The sequence below is a fragment of the Podarcis muralis genome, chromosome 15, assembly GCF_964188315.1.
Source record: "Podarcis muralis chromosome 15, rPodMur119.hap1.1, whole genome shotgun sequence".
NCBI lineage: Eukaryota > Metazoa > Chordata > Lepidosauria > Squamata > Lacertidae > Podarcis > Podarcis muralis.
Window position 1 is genome coordinate 1,161,193 of NC_135669.1, and position 25,770 is coordinate 1,186,962.

The 25,770-nt window shown below is 48.0% G+C and overlaps 1 protein-coding gene and 1 pseudogene across 4 annotated transcripts in view; one reads left to right on the forward strand and one right to left on the reverse strand.

Moving 5' to 3' along the window:
- Positions 1 to 22,291, reverse strand: part of PLEKHA2 (pleckstrin homology domain containing A2) — a 106,038-nt gene extending 83,747 nt beyond the window's left edge. Inside the window, exon 1 of one of the 4 annotated variants that reach the window (XM_028708044.2) lies at positions 22,163 to 22,291. The gene's annotated coding sequence lies outside the window, so the exon portion shown is untranslated. Of the gene's footprint in view, positions 1 to 21,905; positions 22,074 to 22,162 lie in introns of those variants that run through there. The other 3 variants (XM_077919855.1, XM_077919853.1, XM_028708043.2) reach the window with 3 other exon arrangements.
- Positions 21,938 to 25,770, forward strand: part of LOC144325704 (uncharacterized) — a 32,478-nt pseudogene continuing 28,645 nt past the window's right edge.

The window sequence follows — 25,770 nt, forward strand, 5'->3', positions numbered from 1 at the left end:
GATGGCTGTCACTGCTTCTTGTGGGAGCGTCCTGACTGGTGTCTCCTCCAAGCTGGCAAGATCCCTTTTCACTTAGCAATGCTGATATTTATCAGGGACTTTGACCAAGAGCAGCTGCCATACAGCCAGAATCGCAATTGGGGTATCCCAAGGGCATTTGCAATCATGGAGACAGAATGCTTGTTTAAACAGAAAAGAAAAGAAAACTGATACCCTACATTTTTTGAAGGCAGAACTAAAAAGCTATAAATAAAAAGGTTTTCTTTTTTATAAAAAGTGTTGATATGATAAACATGCACAAGAAAGGAAGGATGTGGTCACACTCTGACAGACACAACCAGCAAGAGTTAAAATTACTGCCTATGCCCCTGATGGGCACCAGACTCTTCTCAGCTTCACATGCAACAGCAAGAGGACAAAAGGTGACAGGAGCAACACAGGGCAGCTCTGGCCAGGGCCCTACAACTGGCAAAGCAGCCACAGCCCCAACAGTATTCCCACCCCCATCCCAGGAATCACTTTATGCAGAGAGCATCCTGAAAGTTCACCTGCGCAAGATCCTGAGGGGGAGGGAAACAACATTACATTGACAGAAGAACACCTGATAACATTGCACCTAGATGCACAGGAAACTGAGGTGGTGCTCCAGAAACCTGCTAAAGGGCAAGAAACTACCAGAAGGAAGCAGATGGATAGAACAACTTGCTGCTTCAGTTGTCTGTGCACAAATGCACAGAGTATGGGAAACAAGCAAGACAAATTGAAGCTTTTAATACAAGATGGCAAATATGACCTGGTAGGCATTACTGAAACCTGGTGGGACCCATGACTAGAATGTAGGGATTGAGGGGTATAACCTGTTCAAAAGGAATAGACAAAACAGGGAGGGAGGAGAAGTAGCAATATATGTAAAGAATGTGTACACTTGTGAAGAGGTCCATGACCTGGAACATGGAAAGCAGATTGAGATTACAGTGGTACCTCAGGTTAAGTACTTAATTCATTCTGGAGGTCCATTCTTAACCTAAAACTGTTCTTAACCTGAAGCACTACTTTACCTAATGGGGCCTCCTGCTGCTGCTGCACCGCTGGAGCACGATTTCTGTTCTCATCCTGAAGCAAAGTTCTTAACCCGAGGTATTATTTCTGGGTTAGCAGAGTCTGTAACCTGAAGTGTATGTAACCTGAAGCATATGTAACCCAAGGTACCACTGTATATGGGTAAAAACTTGGAAACCAAATCTCAAAAAATGGAAAAAGTGACTGAAGAATTGAATTGAAGGAAGAACAAGAGGTAATAAAGTGAAACATAAGAGGACTATCTGGCAGTCAGGACCAATTTGAGGACCAGCTTGCCCTTTTAGAAATGAGACAAAAATCTAATATTCTCTGAATAAGAGGTCTCCCAGAAAATGAGGGGGATCAGGACTTAATGACATATATAACCAGGCAGAGGGCCTTCTCGGTGGTGGCGCCCGCCCTGTGGAACGCCCTCCCATCAGATGTCAAAGCGATAAACAACTACCTGACATTCAGAAGACATCTGAAGGCAGCCCTGTTCAGGGAAGTTTTTAATATGTGACATTTTAGTTTATTTTTCATCTTTGTTGGAAGCCTCCCAGAGTGGCTGGGGAAACCCAGCCAGATGGGCGGGGTACAAATAATAAATTATTATTATTATAATTATTATATAGCTAAGACATTTGCTGAGTGGCTGGAGGAGGATCAGTGGAAGGAATTATATAGAGCTGCTACCGGGTGTGGTCAGTCAGCTAAAGCTAGAAAGCAACCTGGAGACGGTTTGGTAATGTTTGTTTCAAATAAATAAATAAATAAATAAATAAATAAATAAATAAAGGACGCTATGGTCCAAAAAAATTATGAAAACAGACTCCAGGTGGATGGTAACCTGGTCGCCATGTTTAAAGAGATCCCTTCCAGATTGCTTCAAAAATTCCAGAAATTCCATTACATAACAAATGGATTGCTCAAAGCCAACATCAAATTCAGACGGGAATTCCCAGAGGGAATCTCCTTCATGTACAAAAGTAAGAACTACAGATTGGCAAATGAAGATCAAGCTTGGGAATTCTGGCAAAAATGTGGTAAAGATTTTGACTTTGGCAATCCATATAATGTACCAGAGCCACGGGGATCAGGAGGTGGAGCAGGGGAAGGACCAATAGTAGGAGCAATAGGAGGGGTGATAGATAAATTAAATAATCAAGACAAGGGGAAAGCATAGATAAGACTTAGAGAAAAAGACACAGTAAAAACATAATGGCATATTTAAAGGTTGTGCGTTGCAATGTAAACGGCTTAAACAATAATTCAAAAGGAACAAAATTCAACATGTAATTTTAAAACAAAATTTAGATGTAACTTGTCTTTAAGAAACACATATTGCGAGTAAACATAAAAGAGTCCTAATTAATAAAAAATTAGGAATGGAATTCATAGCAGCAGATAAAAAAAAAGTGGAGTGGTCCTTAATATTAAACCAAAATTGGAGCCCAAACAAATGTTTAAAGCTGATCAAGGAAGAGTTATGGCGGTACAGATTGTAGTGCATGGTGAAAAAATCTTATTAATAGGAATTTATGCCCCTAATGAGAAAAAAGCAGAGTTTTATAAGAAATTGGAAACAGATTTAATGGAATTTGCAGATCAAAAAATTATACTGATGGGTGATCTGAATGGGGTCTGGTTGTTGGAAGTGGATAGAAGAACAATTAGGAAGAAAGACACCAAAGAAAGCAAACTCCCCAAAACTTTTTTCGAAATGGTAGATAATTTAAATTTGATAGATATTTGGAGAAGCAAACATCTATTAGATAGGGAATTCACTTTCCATTCACATCTGCATGAAAGCAGTGCAAGAACAGATGTGATCTGGATGTCTAAAGAATTAGAGTTACAGATAGGTAGCCGTGTTGGTCTGCCATAGTCAAAACAAAAAAAATTCCTTCCAGTAGCAACTTAAAGACCAACTAAGTTAGTTCTTGGTATGAGCTTTCGTGTGCATGCACACTTCTTCAGATACACTGAAACAGAAGTTGCCAGATCCTTCTAGCAACTTCTAAAAGAGTTAGAATCATAGAGTTGGAATAGAGCACAAGGGCCATCGAGTCCAACCCCCTGCCAAGCAGGAAACACCATCAGAGCACTCCTGACATATGGTTGTCAAGCCTCTGCTTAAAGACCTCCAAAGAAGGAGACTCCACCACACTTAATTAGAATTTTAATTAGCCACACTTTAATTAGAATTAAAGGTGAGGAAAATAGAAATAAGGCCAAGAAAAATTTCAGATCACAATCCCTTCTTTTTAGAATTGCAAAATGAAAATCAATCCACCTTAAGATGGAGACTGAATGAAGATTTATTAGATGATCAGAACTATTTAGAAAAAGCAGAAAAAGTATTAGGAGATGTAATGGTTCTAGGGGTTGCTCGTGCGTAAGCCTGTGCCAACACCTGGCTGGGTTGCCTGAGTGAACCTTTCCTGTCCCGACAGCCACTCACCCGTGGCTGTCTCAATTGCTGGCAGAATCCGTCAGTGGGCGTTTCTTAAACTTCTTCCAGCAAAGAAGTTCTTTGACGCCCAGTCTCCTCCTACTCTCCCTGCATGGAAGCCTTCTGCGCAAGGAGGGCGTAGGCAGCGGAGGACCCTTCCTCTCCCTGCTGGTCCCCGGCAAGGAGTCATGTGACCGCCCCTCTGATTCCCCCATCTGCCCCCCTTCTCCACTGGAGCTAAGCTGATTCCCTTCCCCAGAAGATGGGCTGCCTCTCCCAATCCTGGGACGCTCTCTGGGATCCCTCTGGAGCTTGCTCTCTCCGGCACTGATGGCAGTTCCCTGACATCCACCTCCTCCTCAGGACCCCTCCCACCCCCGGCACGATTTTCCGACACAACCTCCTCTCTCTCCTCGGCCAACGATGCGGGGAACCCCTGAAAGAGCTGTCATCCTCTTCTGAGGATTCAAAACCAGCCTCCCATCCACTCGGATCTCTTCCCGCTGGTTGAACCTCCCAGTCTGATTCTTCTCCCTCGGACACCTCCTCTCCCTCCTCTTCGGAGGCAGGAAAACCCACAATGTCCCCTTCATCATCTGTGGGTCCAAATTCTTCCTCCCAAAATCTAGCTAATGGTTTGGGCTTATCCGGGAACAAACTGTGGAATTCTTCCACCAGATACTCGTCAGTGATTGATTCAGCAGGGACCCACGTGTTTTCTGACCTAGGTTCCCCCTCCCAGGCTACCAAGTACTCTACTTGGCGACCTCGCCACCTTGAATCGAGTATTTCCGTAGCTTCGTTACAGTGTTCCCTCTCCTCGACCCGCGGGTGGGTGGTAACCCCTCCCTCCTGTCCCGGGAATTCCCGCCCCTCCCTGTAAGGTGAAAGTAGGGACCTGTGGAACACCGGGTGTATCTTCATGCTGTCAGGCAACTTGAGTTTAAATGCCACTGGGTTCACCTGCTGTATTACCTCAAAAGGCCCCAGCCACCTAGGCTGCAACTTCTTGCACCCTCCCTTTAGGGGCAACCCTTGGGATGACAACCACACCCGGTCTCCCACCCGTATGGCCTCCCCCTCCTGACGGTGCCTGTCCGCCTGCCTCTTGTAAACTTCCTTGGCCCGCTCCAAGTTCAGCCTGAGTTGCTGGTGTAAGGCCTCCATTTCCTCCACAAATTGCTCAGCCGCAGGTACGCTCCATCCTTCCTCCCCCCGCCCCGGGAATGCCCTGGGGTGACACCCGTAATTGGCCATGAAAGGGCTCATTCCTGTGGACACATGTTCAGCGTTATTGTACGCAAATTCACCCAAAGCTAATTTCTCTACCCAATCATTCTATCTCTCGCTGACATAGCAGCATAGGTATTGCTGGAGTATGCCGTTCGCTCTTTCGGCTTGTCCGTTGGTTTCCGGGTGCCTCGCCGTCGAGAAGCTCAACTCGACCTGTAGCAAGCTCATGAGTTTCCGCCAGAACCGGGAAGTAAATTGTTTCCCGTGATCCAAGATTACCCTCAAGGGAGCCCCATGCAGTCTAAAAATGTGATCCACAAACAGTCTGGCTGTCTCCTCTGCCGTTGCTGCATGTGAGCAAGCTACGAAATGGCACATTTTTGTCAGTAGATCGACTACTACCATGACCGCTGTCTTTCCCCTTGACTTGGGCAGATCTGTCATAAAATCAATGGACACCACCTCCCAGGGCCTTTCTGGTGTGGGTAAGGTTTCCAGTAACCCCGCGGGGGCAGCCCTTTCCCCCTTAGCCCTCTGGCATCGGCCACACCCTCATACATATTCTCTTACGTCTTCCCTCACCTTTGGCCACCAGAACTGCCTGGTGACAAGTAGCATGGTCTTGTGCTGTCCAAAGTGCCCAGCTGTTGGGTTGTCGTGGAGTTGTTTAAGTACCTTCCCCCTCAAAGTCTCCCCCTGTACATACAGCGCCCCCTTATAGTACAATAGCCCTTCCTTTTCCTCAAACCCTCCATTGACTTCCTTTCCGTCCCTGAGTTCCCTGATTTTTGTCTAAGCAAACTCGTCGTCTCTGGTGAGCCCTGCCAGTTCTCATTTCCCAACCAATGCCCCCCCCCCCACCGGTCCTCAGGGAACACGTGCCTGGTCTCCAGTGGCCCCTCTCCTTCCATGTACTCCGGTTTCCGGGAGAGAGCATCTGCCCTTACGTTTTCCTCTCCCGGCACGTATCGGATCTCGAAGGAAAACTTGGCGAACTCCTGGGACCATCTGATCTTTCTCTGGTTGAGCACTCGCGCGGTCCACCAGTATTCCAAGTTCTTGTGGTCAGTTCGGACCTGGATCTTGTGCCGCGCCCCTATCAACAGATGTCTCCATTGCCGAAATGCCGCATAGATAGCAAGCAGTTCTCGGTCATACACTGTGTAGTTTTGCTCTGACTTGCTCAGCTTCCTCGAGAAAAAGGCCCACGGCCTCCAGTTCTGCTTGGCCCCGGGCTGCAAAAGGACCGCTCCAATCGCGCGGTTGGACACGTCCATCTCCAGTCTCATGGGCTTCTCCGGATCCATGTGCAGGAGCTGCTATTCCGAGGCAAACGCCCTCTTCAGTTTTTCAAAGGATTGCTGCGCTCCCTCTGTCCACGCGAACTTCTTTTTGCTACTAAGACAATCCGTTATGGGTGCTGTCAAGTGAGCGAAGTTCTTTATGAACTTCCTGTAGAAGTTGCTGAAGCCTAGGAACCTTTGCACATCCTTTCTGTTTTTGGGGGCTTTCCATTCCAGCACTGCCTTCACCTTGCCCGGATCCATGGCTAGTCCCTTGTCTGACAGCCTGTACCCCAGGAACTCGACCTCCCTGGTGTGGAATTGGCATTTTTCCAGCTTGACCCACAACTGATGCTTCTTCAATCTCTGTAGCACCTCCTTGACGTCTCTGACGTGTTGCTTTTCATCGTCCGAATAGATTAAGACGTCATCCAAAAAGGCTACGCAATTCTTGTACAGCAGGGGCTCCAACACATGGTGCATGAAGGCTTGAAAGCAGGCCGATCCCAATTGTAATCCAAATGGCATGACTCAAAAGCCCCCAGGGGGGTGAACATGGTCATTTTCCATTCATCCCCCTCCCTTATCCTAATCAGATTGCATGCTCCCCTGAGGTCCAGCTTAGTAAAAATCTTCCCCTGCCTCACACGTGTCAAAATATCGTCAATCCTGGGCATTGGGAAAGTCACGGGTTCTGATACCAGGTTTAGGGCCCTGTAATCCACGACTAATCTGGGCTGATTAGTCTCTTTTTTGTCCACAAAGAACACTGGACTGCCCCCCACCGCCTTAGATTCCCTTATGAAACCTCTCTTCAGGTTCTTGTCAATAAACTGCCGCAGCTCCTGCATCTCCCGGGCCAGGGCCAACCCCGCCACCCTGGCTACAGTCATTCTTGGTTCCTTCCCTCCCAGACAGTGTTCTGAGCAGTAAGCTGACCCAAAGGTGACCGACCGCTGATGCCATGACACCACCGGGTCATGTATTGCCAGCCAGCTCATTCCCAGTATTATTGGGGGTCCTGCCAGCGTGGCCATGTGAAAGGCAATGGTTTCCATGTGCCTGGAGACCCTCATTCGCATTGGCGGTGTCTGGTGTGTCACTTCCCCTCCCAGGAGCTCCCTGCCATCGATGGTGGTCACCTGCAAGGGAAAATCTAGTGGCAACAGGTGGAGTTGGTGCTCCAGAGCGAAGTCTCTGCTGAAGAAATTACACGAGCTGCCAGAATCTAGCAGTCCCTACACCTTGACGGGGTGCCCGTTTGGGAGTTCTAGCACCACCTCTATGGCTATCGCTGCCTTGGGGGGGTCAGGCTGGGGCACTTCTATTGGTTGCTGGCCTGCCTGCTGGCCCTGCTGGTTGGCAGCCAGGCGTTGTCGTTTTCCTGCGCCTGCCCCTCCTCCCCCTTCTCATCGTGGCCTGCAGCCCCCATCATGCCTTGCCAGGCCTTTCGTTGAGGGCAGACCTTTGCGTGACCCCTCCTCCTGCCCGTAATCCCTGAGATCAGGTGTACCAGTGCATTCCGCCTTGTGGAACCTGCCCCAGCCATTCTGTTGTCTGGGGCCCACTCCCAGGCAGCCCTGACCCTCTCCCCTTAAGAGCGAAGTATAAATGATACAATAGCCAATAAAACAGTGGGGGGGGCGGGGAATAAAAAATACAATTATACCAAAACTAAACCAATCCAGAGCCCCAACCAAATACCCACCCCACCCCAACACAGCAAAAAACAAACAAACGCCCCCCCCAACTTAAAACACCACTGACTGCGTAAGAACATTTCAAAACACATGGACACTTTGGAGCAGGGAAGCAACAGCAGAACACCTGCGTCATTGTGCCCCCCCCCCAGCACTTCCCCAGGAGTTCGCTCCAGTGAGTCCAGCCCTGCCCAATGGGCCCTGCAGTCCTCACTGCAGCCCCTACATGACCGGAGTCTTAGGTCTACGGACGCAATGCCATTCCAGAAAGCTTGCACAACCCAGGCATGTTATCACAGGCACGACAAATTCTCCAGAGGTTGTACATGGGGCACCAGGAGGCAATTAGCCTGCATGTTTTAGGAGTTCACCACAGTCTTAATTTCTTTGGCCAAAGTTAGACTCCAGCACATTGCATTCTGGAATGCACACAAAGGCTTTGGGTGCAACTGTTAGCTCCTCAGCTCACCAGATCTCTGAGCACCATCTGAGGTAGCACTGCCTTTTCCTGTACAGGAGGAGCTTGGTTAAGCGTGAACGATTTTCTTCCATCTCTCTCAGCAAAGTCCAGAAAGGAAGGAGCCTTAGCACTGCAGCAGCGGCACCACCCTGGCTCCATTAGAGCTTGTCAGCACTTCTTCATTACCACAGCCATTGTGTCACACTGTGGAAAGAGAACCCACTGAACAAGACGCTGCACACAAACGCAGAGGAGCACAGGCCTTGCCTTGGGAGCACTGAGCATCAGGAATGCGAGGTCTTGAACTACAGGCTTGGGAGTGGAGGCCAAGATCTGGTCTAAGGGATACATTACGCACTGTGTATCTTGCATCTCAGTGTGTGTGAGTCTGTAAAAAAGGGGCAGGGGTAGGATCGAGATCATGCCACACGTAGAGGGGAGCTAACCAGGGCTTGCTCCAGGTTTGAGGGGGTCCCTAACATGGGGTTTTCCAATGCTGAACCCTGCTGGTGGCAAGTGGTTCCATCCCTCCCATAGTTCAGTGGCAGAACATCTGCTTGGCATGCAGAAGGTCCCAGGTTCAATCTCTGGCATCTGCGGGGGGTGGGGGTGAGAATGTTCCCTATCTGAAACCCTGGAGAGCCACTGCCTGTTGGTGCGGACAACGTTGAGCTAGATGGATCCATGATCTTCCTTGGCATGAGGCAGCCTCCACTGTTCCACAGGCAGGAAGAGGGCAGGCAGGCCTTGCAAAGGAGTAAGAGCAGCAGCACTCTTTTGAAGAGAGCCCGGCAGAAGCCGGCAGAAGCCACTTAAAGGCCCATTATGCCCAGAGTGACCGGCAGTGCGCTGCAGGCATTTGCCTGGGGCTCAAAGAAATGCTAGAGAAGTGGGCCCAGGGCAGCAGCACTCACAGCACAAGGATGCAACTGCAGACCAACCCTTTTGCCCTCCAGGAACTGAGTTATGGAGGGGCCACCCACCTTCCTTTCTGGTTTGTTTAGCTGCTTGTGCCAGATAGGATGGACACTGTGCTTTATTGAGATAAGGTTTTTGGCTTACCTGTACGTGTGACTGTGGGCAGAGTGAAGCCTTTGGATACCCTCAGCTTAAATATTAGGAATTCCACTGTCTGCCTGGCCAACACTGCTTGGTCTCCTTCTGCTTGCTGCATTTCAGCTTCCAGCTCAAGCCAGTGACTGCAGAGAACCTGAGTTCATACCCCAGCCGACAGCCTGCTCCACAAGTGTACACAGAACTTGGCTGGTTTGGTCCTGACCTGCAGCCTTCTGCCTTAAAGCTGGACTATGAGTTCCAAAACAGAACAGGGCACTGTCCTCCTGAGATGGTACAACTTCACTGCAGGCAACAAAACCATAGACAGCAGGCAACAAAACCATAGACTGCCCCTTATAGACAAAGCTCCATCCCACCAGAGGAAAAAGAACAAGCCCTTCTAGAGCACGTGGTACCGCCTCTCAGCACACCTTCCCCGAGGACAGACCAGAATAGATGGGGAGAAAGGCTGAGGCTGATAAGGAAGGAGCAGACAGACTTCTCACCCTGCTGCCGACTACCCAATTTTGTACCCGAGAGAATTCAAGTGATTTGTGTAATCTCTCCAGACACAAAAGCAGGCTTCTGTTTTTAACATCATAAGAAAATCTTCACACTGCAAGATTTGCAGTTTCCAATTTTATTTTGCCACCTGGCTTACTAAGGGGGCCAACTGAAGACATGATTCAGTCAACCAGAGACCACTGACTGTGGCAGACTCCCAAAGGAATTTTGTCAGCACTGTGTTTGTGTTTGTGTGTGTGTGTGTGTGTGTGTGTGTGTGTGCATGTGTGTGTGCGTGCGTGTGTGCTCAGATTAAAATTCTGCCTTAAGAGTTCAATTTTACAACCAATGTGTGTTATGCAAATTAAGAGAATTTGCATGCATCCTTTTATTTTGCATAAGGATTAGGTGTGGTTTTGTGTGTGCAAGTCAGGGACCTACAGAGGCACCTTGACTCCCCACCCCACCCCCGCACGCTTTGCCAGGTCATGCATTGCTAACACACTTTCACTGCCTGGAGGGCTACAAACTTGTACTGAAAGATTAGATTCTCAATATACTAATTTTTGTGTACAATAACAAACTACATTCCTGATCATTGAGCCGCAGAACATGCAGTGCCCTGTATAAAGTCTGGCTGCCGGAAGACCTAGAGGTAGTAACTTCTAGCTAAATTGATAATGGCAATTCCATTCATTTTGTTTAATTTACTGGATTTGTACCCTCCCTCTTAAAACAAAAGGGTTCACAAGACAAGAGAACTGGTGGAGATTGATTACAAGGAGGCAATATTTCCTGACTTCTACCTTTGCAAACATTTTCAGACCCTTCTCTCTTCCATTTCCTCAGCTCTTGTACAATTAAAAGCAGCTGTAATATATTCCATCCTGGAAGTCACATGAAATAAGCAGATATATGCAAACACATCCTCCATTTCTAGATTCGGTTCTGGTTACAGATTTGCAATTACATGTGCTGCTGCAGAATCTGGATCCAAAGCTCATGTGATCCGCACCTACTGTCTGAAGGCAGGTCCAGGGCCACCATGCACAAGCCTGACAAAAGGAAGGTGTGTCCCCAAGGTCACTTCCCCATTGGAACTTGGGTCATGAGTGGAGGACTGGCAAACAGGGGCCCAAACTGCTAAAGGCAGGAGACCACCAGGCTCCCAGCTGAAGCCTCCCATTCATTCCCTTGAAGACTCCTGCTGCAGGAACTGCCAGTAATAACATCTTACCTAAAAGACAAGCCCCCTGGTGCCCCAGCCATTCACTCCTGAAAGCTTTTGCCCAGAAGATGGGCTTTCTGAGTTCATAGCAAAAGTGACTACGGAGCTTGACATTTTGTAAAAAGGAGGAACCATATATTGTATAAACCAGTTGCAGTAAATGATTTGTCATGCTCGTTGTGGGACCATTTTTTCACTTTGCATATTGAAGATAGAGGGGGGAAGTTGGGAAACAAATGTACCATTTCCTGAAATGCCTCTACAACTCCCAACATTCATAGTTATTGTCCACACTGCATGGGACTAATGGGAACTGTAGCCCACAAAATCTGAAGGGCACTACGCAGACTTTACCAACCACAACTCTTAGGTCACATCCGCAGCATCCATTCAAAGAACAGAACTTCCACCAAAGAATCCTGACAACTGCAGTTTACCCTCACAGTACTACAATTCCTGGAATCTTTTGCAAACTACAGTTCCCATGATTCTTTGGGGTTCAGTCACGTACTTTGAACGTATGTTGTAGATGTGAACTATAGGCGGAGGAGATGTTAGGGATGGAAGCTGGGACATTTGGCACATAAAGCTCTACCAACAAGCTATAGTCCCGCTTGAAAAACAGCGCTTTTGCATGGGACCCATTCACACATTCATGCTGCTAGTCCCCATGTACATGAGGGGTAGGGCACCTCAGGCTCAGGGCTCCATGTGGCCCTCCAAGGTTCCCTTTCTGGCCCTCAGGATTCCTCCAAGACAAATGCCCTCCTAAGCTGCCCCCCGGCCTCACTCTGTACTTCCCTCAGTGCTGTTGGAAAATGTCCTTTAAGTCTGATAGCGTCTCTTCTACTTACTTACATATATATACACACATACTGCTATTTATAAAAAAATCAGAGTGGTTAACAACAACCATACACAAAAGAATACCATGAACCCCATATAAACAAGTTTAAATCAGAAGTCAGCTAACAATTATGGGAAAAGGTATTCTTAATTTCCTGCAAAACCTGATGGAAGAGTAAAGGGTCTTTCACCAGGCATTCAGAAGTTGAAACAGAAGGCACTTGCGATGGGCTCAGGGAGCTGAAGGAACTAAAGCCCAACCAAATTTGCACTGGTATGCTAAACCTGTTTCTGGTCTCTGTCACTTCAGAATGCAGGAAAAGGTTCACTGCAAGAAAGGGGAGTCTCAGCTTTGCCCTTGTAGAACACAGCAGGGAGAGCATTGGAATGAAACTAGAGCAGCTTGACTCTCCCTATGGTTGGCTCTGGCGCCACCTACTGTGGGCCTCCCTGCCTTCTGACCCACCCGTCCCAAAGGGCATCACAGCCCCAGGAAACCACTAGCCATGAAGTTCACCTTGGGTCATGCTCAGTCTAACCTACCTCACATGGGTGCTGTGAAGGAAAAACAGAGGGGGAGAACAATGCATTGACTTAAGCTCCCTGGAGAAAGGTGGGAAATAAATGTTGTAAATAAATAAAACAATTTTAAAAAAATCTTCCCCATTCTCCCCACAACATTAATTTTCCAGAGGAAGTGGGTTGGGGGTTTTTCATACAGAGGAATATTCAAATCATGGAACAGCCTGGAAATAAGACAATCCTCAGAAGAGGACAGGTTTGTAGCCTTTGCCTCTCAGCAACTTGGGTTATTACACCAGACTGCCTTTCCTTCAGGTGGCTGAAGGGGCCAGCCCTAGATGTGAAGGCCCTGCCACAAGTACCACAACCTTTGGGTGATTAAATTGTGGCGAGATGATGCTTCTTGTAGTCAACTAGTCACTGACTGTAGCCCTTGGGATCAGCCGAGAAGACAAGTCCAACCTCCCGGTCTGACCTGGGAGAATTATCTCCCTCCCCCCCCCCGCCCCTCTCCTTCTCTCTCTCTGGCATAAGCTTCTCCCATCTATGGATTCAGGATGGAATAAAACGAAGCACAAACTCAGCACTTTCCAGCCTTCTCACAACAACTTTGCAAGGCAAGTCGGTCTTCTTATCCCCTCTATGAGGAGAGACACGTGTTTGAGAGAGTGGGTCTCACTTCAAGGTATCCAGCTAGAAGGTATTCAGCTAGTTATGGCAAGAAATGAGATTCAAGAAGTCTTCCCATTTTGAAGGCTGTGCCAGCTTCGTATATATTATCTCAGTAATTTTCTACAGCAACCTGAGTATTAAGGACCTCATGGTGCTATGTGGGACTGCTGGAATTGGGAGAGCAGAGCAGAGGAAACCTCACAATTGAAGGCACACTGTGGCCCAAACAGCCTCATCCCCACTTTGGTGAGACTGTTTCTTAACTGCTCATTTGCTTATACAAATTTTGAGGGACTAGAGTGCTGAATATTAAGGTTGAGCAAGGATAAATTTATTGGGGGGGGGAGGAAAACACACTTAATTTAAAATAATTACAAGGCTAAAATTAATAGATCCTCAATTATTTCTGGCAGAACACAAATGCAGATGCTGAGGCACCATAACTAAAACTATTACTAGGACAACCATCCGAGAGGGATGTTGGTGTTTTGAATATTGTGGTATTACTGCATTGGCAACCTCCCCCCCCCCCTTTTTCCAGAAGATTTAACTTGCAGCATGCCAAGCTGGGTAGCCCATCAGCTAGGTTATAGCAGCCCACCAAGGGCTCGATAGACCACCCAATTCTCCTGCCTGCCTGTGAATGCAGGAAGGGGCGGGGGAGGCAGGGGGCAGGAGGAAGTGTTACAACCAGCCACAAGTGATAGCTGGTCAGCTGTGTTTAGCTTGCTTGGTGCGGTATTAAAAAGAGCCTGGATCAGGCCATGGCAGCCAAGAGCTCTTGAGGCATCTGATCTAGACCTGCATTTTAAAATGAGCTTAATATATATATATATATTTGCAAATGTTTGTATGTTTCATGCCAGACATAAAGCAGCTGGCTGAGTACTCTGGCAGTTGTTTATCTTCTTGATCAAGCCCCCCCCCCTGATTTATTGCAGGAGACACGTTTCTCAAAGTTGTAAAAGGAAATTACAGGCTAGGAGCAAAAGGTCATACTGACCATACGTATTACAGAATACAATCAAGCTGCAAAAACACTAATTAAGAGTTGGTAAATAGTAAGAATTATTGTGCCTCCCATCAGACTTGAGCCACATCCTCCTAAGGTTAAAGGGCAAGAGCTAATGGAAACAGCAGCTGGCTGGGGAAAGGGGGTTGTAAACTGAAGAGGTTTTTTGAAGCTGTTTCCTTTTTACTTTGAAAAGGCCTTTTCAGTTCTAAAAAGCTATATATGTTAATGTATGAAATATATTGGCTTAAATGTAAGTATGCAAAGGATTTAGAAAGTAAGAAATGTTAGATTCTTATGTTAGATTCTTATTTCATTGATGGTGTGTGAGAAGGTGAACCCAAGATCTCTGTTTAAGATGAAATTAAAAACCATGCACCATCTGTTTTAGCCATCTGTTTTGGAGTGAATAGGGCAATAGGGCAATAGGGCAAAGATGATCTGGTAATTAAGGTGCCTTGTCGAGGCAAATGTAAGATATATGGCTACTTGTCTGCCATTTATGGATAGAAGGAAATATAGCTCTTTGTCTCCCATAAAAGGTAATAGGAAATGTGTGTATCTTTTATGATTGGTTCTAGCAAACAGCCAATAGGAATTTCAACCAGGCTGATTGGACAGAGGCAGCCAAAGGAGGAGCAAGGGGACTGGGCTGAGGAAATATAAGTGCTGGCCATCAGGGCTGGAGTGGGCAGAGCTTTGGTAACCATATACCACTGTGCCTATCATTTATTTGTCTGACAAATAAATTATTATTTTAATTTCTCTATTGCTGCGTTGGATATTTCATTCCAGCTAAGCGTTAACCACAAGCAGGGTGCTACACTCTCTCCCCCTCTTTGGCAGACATGGCATTCAAAGGCATCTCACAGGGAAGGGAGAACAGGGTCATATCCTGACCAGTGGCCATGGACAGCCTTATCCTCCAGGAATTGGTCTAGTTCTTTTACAGACTTCCAAGGTGGTAACTATCACCATATTCCGTAAGACCAATTTACATAGTTCAACTATGCATGGTGAATAGAAGTTGTTTCTTTTGTTTGTCTTGAATCTCCCAATATTCAGCTTCGCAAGATGGCCCTGTTAGGTCCTAGTATGATGACTTCTCTCTATCCAAAGTGGGGCCAAAGAGCAGGGCCGGATTTATGTATAAGCTAAACAAGCTATAGCTTAGGGCCCCACTCTCTTGGGGGCCCCAAAAAAAATTAAAGGGAAAAAACTGGATGTACATTTCCAAAATATAAGATAAAAAACGAATAAATTAAAACCTACATACAGCAAGAGTGTTTTGTGTTGTATAGATTCCTATAATGTAAGTCATGGGCCCCACCTGCTCACCTGCTCCCTAAAATATCACTGGTTTGCTCCTTTCTATATATAGGTTGCCTACATTCTGCATGCGCAAACGGCTTTAGATACCTATTAGGTCCATAAATTACCATACAGCATATATTCAACACACAAAAACAGTGACAATTTGTTGTTGACAAAGGGCAGCTGGACATATAAAGGGCCCCGTTACCTTCAGTAGCAGAAGGCCTCATCAAACCTAGATCCGGCCCTGCCAAAGAGCCAGTGTTTTCCTTCTCCTGTGGCAGTGGCTGTTCCTTGAAGATGGCTGCAGGGCCTCTCTAGTCACTCAGCAGAACACCAGCCACATCTGGCTGCTCCTTTCCTTGTGCTCTTCCATTGCAGCTGGGCATTACAAGAATGTCGTTACAAAGGGGGCTAATGCCTATTTTGGGGGCGACAGAGGACGAGATGGTTGGATAGTGTTTTTGAGGTTACCAGCATGAGTTTGACCAAACTGCGGGAGGCAGTGGAAGACAGAAGTGCCTGGAGCGCTCTGGTCCATGGGGTCACGAAGAGTCGGACACGACTAAACGACTAAACAACAACAACAACAATGCCTACTTTTCTCCTCCCTGCCCATCTCTTTTCCTTTTCTGTCATGTCTTTTACATTTTAAATCTGATGGCAGCGTTTGTCTGTCAGCCAGTACAGACCATGCTGAGCTACATGGGCACAATGATCTGGAGTCTGTATACGACAGCTGCTTACATCCTATTTTTGATATTTGTCAGGCACTCTGGGAGCCTTTTTCAGCTAAAGAGCTGCTAAAAAATTCTTTCTTCCTACACACATCAACCTTTAAGGTGCTGTAATGCTCTGCAGTTCAAATGGCCCCCAACTGGCAGAGCTGCTTAGCGTAGGGGAAGACCCTTCACACAGCGGTTTAGCAAGCCATGGTGTGGAGTGATAGAACAACCGGCACCTCAAGGACTATGCAGTCCAACTCCCTGCAATGCAGAAATATGCACCCATATGGGGATCAAGCCCGGGACCTCAGTATGATCAGCACCTTGCCCTAACCAACTGGGCTCACTGGCAACTGCATGGCCACTCCTTAAAAAGGGCTTGGGCTTTTGGGCTTGGGGTGAGCAGGTGAAGGGATAGGCAAGAAGGTAGGTGAGCTGGGAGGGAGGGGCTTTGGTTGGGGTGGGGGAAAGACAAAAGGGTGGGCAGGGCTGGCAGGCAGAGACCTCAGCCCCTATACAATGATATATAAAATTATCCACAATCCCTTCAGGACAGTGTGAGAAATTAAAATGGCAGCCTCCAGTTGGAGTCTCAGAGCCAGCATTTAAGTCTCTCAACATGGCATTTCCCCAGGACATTGCAAGTAAATAAAACAGTGTCTGTTTGTGTCCTAGCACACCCCCCCCCCCTCATGCGTCCTGCTCTCATCTGAGTGTTGCTGCCTGCTACTACCACAACCACCAGGTTAGCCTGCCAGAGATCCCTGCAATGTAAGAGGGGGCCCACCAGCAGGTATTTTGCTAACAGCGCCCTCAAACCTGGAGCAACACCTGAGTACAGACACATATATGCAATCTCAGTGAGAACAAGGACAAAAATGAGCCATTCCTGCAGCACACACAGCCTGGCAATGCTAAGCTGCATATATGTGACACCTTGAACACACCTCTGAAGCAAATTCTTTCCCTCCAAGAATTCTGAGCAGTTTGGTTTACCTCTCACTGAGCTACCATTCCCAGCACCCTTAAACAAACTACAGTGCCTGTAATTCCTTGAGGGGGCAAATGCACAAGTAAACAAGCACACCCTAAGAAAGAAAAAATATTGTTTCCCTATTCTGGCAAGGCATTCAACCCTCCAGCGATAGAAAGGCTGTTTTGTATGAAGCCAAGCAGCTCGACCGACCCTTATTTTTCAGAACCTCATCCCCTGGGAAGGCTGCCAAGTTCCTCTGTGCTTGCAGTCTACATAGCTTCCTCTTTGGGTGTTCACAAAGCACATGCTGACTTACATTGTGTGTAAGAGGAAGGCACACCAGAAAAATCCCTTTTCAATAAAGTGGGGAAGGGACAAGGACCACTGATGCAGAAGAGATCCAGACAATGGACATTACAGAGTATCTTGTGAATCAAAATACATATCTGAAGAGGAAAAGCCAACTTTGGCTGTGCACACACCATACATTAGAACGCATTTAAAGCACATTTTCACCTCCAAAGAATCCTGGGAACTGTTAGTTTGTTAAAGGTGCTGGGAACTGCAGCTCTGTGAAGGGTAAACTATAATTTCCAGAATTGTTTTTTGGACGGGAGAGGAAAATGTGCTTTAAATCCAGGGCACCTTTGCAGCCCTCATCACTGCAGCTCCTCAACCTCAACTCATGCCAAGACATGTTTCCAAATCTGAGGAGCAGGCAAAGAGGTGATGATCCATGCTGAGATTTTCTGATGTTCCTGTATAAGAGCTTCTGCAGTATTTATGGTTGCCAAGGCTCTTCTTACGGCAGGCTTCTGAAACATTTGTAAGGTAGGCAGAATTTTAACAAGGGAAGCTTTTGTCTGGCATGGAGATGAAAAAGAGACGAGCTTCAGCTATGGAGTATTCTGCCTCTAATGTAGGGGCAGACGAGCCTTTCCATGAAGGAATGTGGTAACATTAACAGTGCTCAATAAGTAGCCAAAGAAAAAAGCATCCACTCTATTTTTGTTTGTTTGCAACCATTTTAAGAGCTGATGCAGCATAATAGTTCCAGTTAAAATATCTTCTCACAGGATTGCTTTAGGCAAACCAGCAGCTTCCTTCCCCATCTGCAATACAAGGATAACACCAAAACTAGCCGGACGATATAGGGGAGGTGCTTTGAATATTTGAAGCAAACTAACAGAAAAGCTAAGTATCCTGAATCCAATCATATGTTCTCCAATTATTCCAAGGTATAATGCATATAGGTTTCTAACTTAAATATAATGAAGAATACTTGAGCCTGGGAAATAATGGGTAGGTGGGGGATACAGTCTGCACGATTTTATTGACCATAAGCACAAAGATGCAGAACCCCATCCCCAGATTGGGTAACCTCTGTCCCACAGTTAATACCTTTCACTCAAACACCCAGTGCACAGAGGATTCTGCAATTACCCACAGAGAGACCTGTTTGCAACATGTGAATGTCCAAATCACATTTCACACCAAGCAGTCATAAAAAGAAGAAGCAAGCCTTATTTTCTCTGGTTCTGGTTAAGCCCCACCCGATCACACCCTAGGGAAAAGTCCAGGGTTGGCTTCCCCAAGCTGGGCTCTCCATAATTTCTCCACAACAGCTCCAATCCGCACGCCTGCGCTGGCTGAGCTGAGGGGAACCTGGAGGGCACCAGGTTTGGCAGGGCTGCATGGTGGTCCTTTCACATTATCCAAGTTCACAAATACTTTGTGGTGGGAGAATAAAAAGCCACAAGGATGCATCCCAATACATCTGGCAGCAAACTCAAGAGGATCTGCTTGCAGGCTTCCCATAGGCATCTGGTTGGCCACCAAGAGAGCACATGATGAGCCAAATGAGCTTCTGGCCTGATCCAGCAGGACTCTGTTTCCTTTCTTAAGAGGGCAGAGTTCAAATCTCTATACAGCTCAATGGATGACCCCAAGGTCACCTTCCTCTTTCTCTCTCCTTCTCTGGTTGAAGATAACATGGGACAGTGTGTAGGTGCCCCAAGTGTCCTAGAGCAGGGGTGGCCAACTCCCAAGAGACTGCCATCTACTGACAGAGTTAAAGACTGGCAGTGATCTACCCCCTTTTGGGGGGTTCAGGTCAAACTTGTTGATCTGCTTTTAGGGAGGAGGGAAGGCCCGTTTTTTTTGGGGGGGGGTGAAGGGCCAAAATGTTGAGCTTTTTTTAGGGGAGCCAAAGTTGTTCAGCTTCTTTGGGGGAGCCACTGATCTACCAGTGATCTACCACAGACGTCCGACGTCCAGTGATCTTCCAGTAGATCACAATCCACCTGTTAGATGTGCCTGTCCTAGAAGATGAGTGGAATACAAATGCAATAGAGAAACTGTTTCTGGGAGGTTTCAAGGCACAGACATCCTATTTTGGCGCAATCAGCATCCAGGGCAGCAACTTTTATTTCAGATGAACAGCAGTAACAAAGCTAAAGAGATACCAATGGGAACAGAGAATGCATTTTATTGAGTAGAAAAATAGACATTGCAATGGATTTTTAATACTAGTAGTGCTAATGAAGAGGTGGAGAGGTCCTCATTTGAAGAGTCTACTTTCTCTTGTTCTTTATATAAAACTCTCCATGGACCATAGACGCAATAGCAAAACACTTCTATGGTGCTTTCTGTGGGGGCCTCCCGATGTAGGCTTACTGGTGCAAATGGGTTTTTAGGTAAAGACTCCTGACCATTAGGTCCAGTCGTGACCGACTCTGGGGTTGCGGCGCTCATCTCGTTTTACTGGCCGAGGGAGCCGGCATACAGCTTCCGGGTCATGTGGCCAGCATGACTAAGCTGCTTCTGGTGAACCAGAGCAGCGCACGGAAATGCTGTTTACCTTCCCTCTGGAACGGTACCTATTTATCTACTTGCACTTTGATGTGCTTTCGAACTGCTAGGTTGGAAGGAGCAGGGACTGAGCAACAGGAGCTCACCCCGTCGCAGGAATTCAAACTGCCGACCTTCTGATCGGCAAGTCCTAGGCTCTGTGGTTTAACCCACAGCGCCACCCGCATCCCAAAATGGGTTTTTAAGATACCTCAAACAGGCCATTCGTGACAGGTTTTGCTTTGTTTTTACTTATTACATTTCCAGCACAAAGTGTAAATCTGGATTGGGTAGGGTGGGGTGGCCAGGCTAGCATTTTAATGCAAAATCATGCTGCACTGCAAAAAAACTTAAACAGATGAGGAGCACCAACCCCCACAATAAACATGCATCCTGAAGCATCCTCAGGCTGTGTGTGCCCTTTTAAACTCCATGACTGTGATGTCTATTATGGTGTGGATGTACTTATCCAAGCAGAGAAAGACTGGGGCTCAGTGACAGAACACCCGCTTGGCATGCAGAAGGCACCCTCTTCAATTCCCAGGAAGGGCTGAGAAAGACTCCTGTAGGAAACCCCTCACAGTCCATGCAAAGGGTTTGGAGTTTTAAGACCTGGGACCCACCTTGAGCTGAAACAGGCTTCCCCACCCCCCTATTGGTCTGACTCAATACAAGGTAACATCCTATGTTCTTCAGGATGGAATACACACACACACACACACACACATTTTGACATACTTTGTGTGAATCATCTTTACAACAACCCTGGAAAGTAGGCCAGTATTATCATGTGCCTATTGCAAATGAAGCAACCTAGTTGGCTTGCAGTCAAGTTAAAATTCGGACCTGGGACCTCCCACTCCTCTCAGCCATCACCAAATCCCAGCACCTATCTTGAGCTGCCCCACAAAGTCAAGCAGGACAATGTGTGGGCAGGCAGTGTGTGACCTTGAGCTTCTTAAGGCGAGATCCCCTGGGAGCACCACCCTTGCTTCTCAACCGCAGACTGGGCTAAGGTAAGAACATTAGAAGAGCCCTGGTGGATCAGGCTGGTGGCCCATCAGGTCCAGCATCTTGTTCTCACTGTGGCCACCCAGATGCCCCTGGGAAGAACGCAAGCAGACCAAAGTCCAACAGCCCCCGCCCTCCCACCCTGGGATGCCCAACAACTGGTATTCAGAAGCACTTCTGCCTCCCATAGTGAGGGAGAGCATATTTCACCAGGGTTAACAGCCACTGAGATCCTCCACAAATTGGTCTAATCCTCTTTGAACACAGTTAAAGGTCTGGAGAGGAGCCAGAACTCAGTTGCTGTTTTAAAGGATGCCTTGGCCCGGCGCAAAGGGACGCACACCCCTGCCTCGCCCAGTGCCAAAGCGCAGCACAGCCGCTCTTCCCGGGATTTCCAGAGACGCTGCATGGAAAGGAATGATCTGTCTGCACGCGGACGTGGGAGGAAAGTCGCATTGATCTCGCGGGGTGTGGGCGTTTACTTCGGAGGCTGCAAAAACTCCGACTCCAAGTTTCTTACATTTTCTTAGCCCACTAAGACTGCACGCGGGGAGCGTGGATCAGCAACGGGAGTTCCATGATGCCGCATTCATACGCGGCGACTTGGGAGTCGGGACCATTGGCGTTCCCAGGGCTTACTTCAGAGGAAAGACGCAAAGAGCCCCGCCACGCGTGCTTGGGTTTCTTTTCAAAAAGCTTTTCCCGTCCCTTTGACCTAGAAACTTCTTCTAGTGAGGAACTTGGTGCCCTCGTTGTCCCGGTGATCCCAGCACATGCCCAGAGGCCCTCTCGCTTCTTGGCCCGGTGCCTCGGCCTTCTGGACAGGTTCCGGGCTGAGCCCCAGCGGGCGGCTGCTTCTGGGAGCATCGGGCCGTCCCAAGCGCCCCGTCCTCCCCGCGAAGGGCATCCCCCCGCCCCGGCCCCCTCGGCTGTGCGCGTCCCTCGCGGCCTCCGCCCGCCCGCGCCTGTTGCGCGCCTGCTCCCGCGCCCGGCACTCACCCAGCTGCGTCTCTGGCCGGCGCGCCCCGGACATGGCCCGCGACACTCGGAGGCGGCGCGGCCGCGAGCAGCTCCCGTCGCGCCTCGGCAGCGCCTCTTTTTTCCGGGTTGCTGCTGGTTCCCGGAGCCAAAGCCAGCCCCGGATGTGAGTGCCGGGTGCGCCGAGAGCGCCCGCAGAGGCCGCCCATCCTCCGGGGTGCGGCGGCGGCGAGAGCGAGCGCTCCGTCGGAGCGGGAGCCCTGGGGGGGGGGGCTCACCTGGGCATCCTCGGCGGGGCGCGAGCGCGCGCAAAGAAGACCATGCGGCCGCCGACAAGAAGCGGACTCTGCTCAAGTTGCAAAGTTGCAAACCAAACAGAAACCCAAAGTTCCTCTGCCTTTAACCGTAGCCCGGAAGGAAGAAAGGCGTGCGTGTTCGGTAGAGCAAAACCCCCTGCCATTAGCAGGGCCGACTTCTGAAGAAACGCGCAGATGATCGGGTTAAGCAAAGTGCCCGATCCTGCTGGCAAAAGCCCCACGGAGCCGAGCGGGAGTTACCCGCTTTGTTGCCACTCCGTTGGGGAAGTCACTAGCAACTCCTAAGCATGGATTGGGTATCAAGACGGCGGCTTGCTCTTGCCATTAATTCTGCCTGCAAAGGAAATATGCATTAATTACATGCATGTCCTGCCTTTCCACCAAAGAGCTGGGGGTGCTGTACATTGTTTCCCCCTTCCCTTTTCATATGTACAACAAGCTTGCAAGGTAGGCCAGGCTGAGAGAGAATTACCAGCTCATGGCCACTTCATGTCTGAATGGACAGGGATTTGAACCTGGATCTCCAGTGGTCTTGTTCCAGCCACTGTGCCATGTTTACTCTCAAATGCTTAGCATTTTTGTTGTGGTTTTTGAATCTGCAAAGTGATTTACATATTTTATTTTTTGCCCTATCACAACATATGGGATCCACTCTCCTTCCTTCACCATCTCCAAAACTGGAAAGAGTCGGACCCATATCATATTTTTGGTGTGGGGAGAGCGCCCGGAAGGGGGGCGGGCAGTGGAGAGATGGCATTGCATAACGTTGTCCTTTGTGCTATGTTGAATACAACCCCTGGCAGATAAATCAGAAAAGTCAGGATTATACAACCACACTACATCAGTGAGAGAGACTCTGTGACCCTCCTGAAGTTGCTAGACTCCCAACTCCTATCATCCCTGGCTCTTGGCGATGCTGGGCTGGCAATGGCTGATGAGAGTTGGAGTCCAGCCACATCCAGAAGAACAAACATTGCTCTGCCTTCTCCAATCTGGTGCCCTCCAGATTTTTGGGACTCCTACTCTTATCAGCCATAGCCAGCATAGCCAATTGTCAGAGCTGCCTCAGGTCCTAGCTCACAGAGGACCAACGCCAGTATCTCTTTATATACAAAAGTCTTTATTGAAGTTCATTATTGGTTTTACAGCCGTGGCGCGCAGCCCTACGTCTGAAACTCTAGACCGTCGAAGCTCCATCTGAGTCTCCTCCCCCCAGACACCAGTTTAAGACCCTAGCCTTGCTCCACCTCTTCCTCTGCTCCCTTTTCCTCTGGGTCCGCCTGTCCTCCGGGGTTTTCCCCTTTCTGGACTCTTCTGACGCTGACCCCCCCGAGTCTTCCCCCTCCCTCCGGCGGGCTTTAGGACCTGGTTCCCAATCCGGGCTTTCTGCTGTCCCGCGCGCCTGTACATTTGAACTTGGCGCGCGCGCCCAGCCTGCCACCTTCCTTCTGACCGTTATACTGCTTCTGTCGCTGCTTGCCGGAGGAGAGGCTGACTCTGACCTATGAGACTCTTCCCCCCCACTACGCTCCGGTGGGGAAGCTGGCCCTGATTTCCAGCTACTGCTCTGGGAGTCTCCGCTGGCCCCCTGCTTCTGGTGTGTCCTCCCTGGGACCCCCCTTGCCCTGGCCATCGGCGCTCCCTTCTGGGAATCTTCTGATTCACTGGAGAGGCTCATGGAATCTCTCGGGTCACTGTCATTCTGCCCTCCGCTGCCCTCAGATTCTTCCCCTTCGCTCTCCATTTCCTCTCTCCCCTGCGCCTCTGCTCCTGAGCCCCTGACACCAATGATCAGGGATGATGGGACTAGTAGTCAAAAACCTCTTGAGGCACCAGTTTGGGAAAGGCTACTGCAGATAGTGGCTTTGGGGCCAATATTAGGGATATGATAAGGTCATGGCAATTTTTGAACTTTTCTTTTTTTCTTTCCTAAGTGAATTTTTTTTTTTTTTTAAGGGACACGGGTGGCGCTGTGGGTTAAAGCCTCAGCGCCTAGGACTTGCCAATCGAAAGGTCGGTGGTTCGAATCCCCGCGGCAGGGTGCGCTCCCGTCGTTCGGTCCCAGCGCCTGCCAACCTAGCAGTTCGAAAGCACCTTCGGGTGCAAGTAGATAAATAGGGACCGCTTACCAGCGGGAAGGTAAACGGCGTTCCGTGTGCTGCGCTGGCTCGCCAGATGCAGCTTGTCACGCTGGCCACGTGACCCGGAAGTGTCTGCGGACAGCGCTGGCTCCTGGCCTATAGAGTGAGATGAGCGCACAACCCTAGAGTCTGGCAAGACTGGCCCGTACGGGCAGGGGTACCTTTACCTTTACCTTTAAGTGAATTTTTATTGTTTTCCTTACATATTCTTTTCCAACAAATTGTAATAGCACCATACATTCCCTTTGACTCTGCCGAGTCACGACCCCCCTCCCTCCAGACAACTGGTATATTTATCCTCTTTCCATCACACACATCATTCTCAAATTAGTACTATTATACACTGGAGGTGTTATGTCAATCCTGCTAGTGTCTTGACCTCTTTACAATTCTTCTTTAAATATTCAATAAATTTACTCCAGTTATTTTGGTATCTTTGATCTCCCTGGTCCCGGATCCTCCCTGTCAGTTTGGGAAGTTCTGCATATTCTGTCAACTTCGCCTGCCACTCCTGTATAGTTGGTATATCTTGTACTTTCCATCTTTGGGCCAGAAGGGTCCTCGCGGCAGCTGTAGCATACATGAACAAATTGTGATCTTCTATTTTAATTTCTGTTCCTATTAAGCCTAATAGACACACTTCCGGTCTTTTGGGGAAAGTATATCTAAATATTTTTTTGAGTTCATTATAAATTGCTTCCCAAATTTTTTTTACCTTATCGCAGGTCCACCACATATGGAAATAGTCCCCATCTGCCTTTTTACATTTCCAACACTTTCTTTCTTTTTCCCTATACATTTTAGCTAATTTTACTGGCGTCAAATGCCATCTATACATCATTTTTAGCAAGTTTTCCTTTAAAGCCATGCATCCTGTGAATCTCAAACCCTCCTTCCATAATCTTTTCCACGCATCGAATTCAATGTTATGTCCAATATCAATTGCCCATTTTATCATTGATTCCTTTACTTCTTCATCTTTTGTATACCATTCTAGCAATAAGCTATACATTCTTGATAAAATTTTATCTTTACAGTCTATTAACTCGATTTGGAATTTCGATTTTTTATCTTCGAACCCATTTCTCTTTTTGTCTTCCTTTAATAAATCACTGATCTGATGGTAATGCAGCCACCCTGTTAACATCTTTTCAATTTGGTCATATGGTTTGAGCTTTATCCCTTGGTCTGTTTTCCTAATAATATCCTCATATGTTACTCTTTCCCCTTCCATGTTTACTTTTTTTGTTGTCAGCACCTCAATTGGTGATATCCACCACTGTGTCTTTCTTTCCAGGAGGTTTTTATTCCGATCCCATACTTCATATAAAGATTTCCTAATCACATGGTTTAGAAAACTTTTATGTACCTTTACTTTGTTGTACCATAGGTACGAATGCCAACCATATCTATTATCATGGCCCTCTA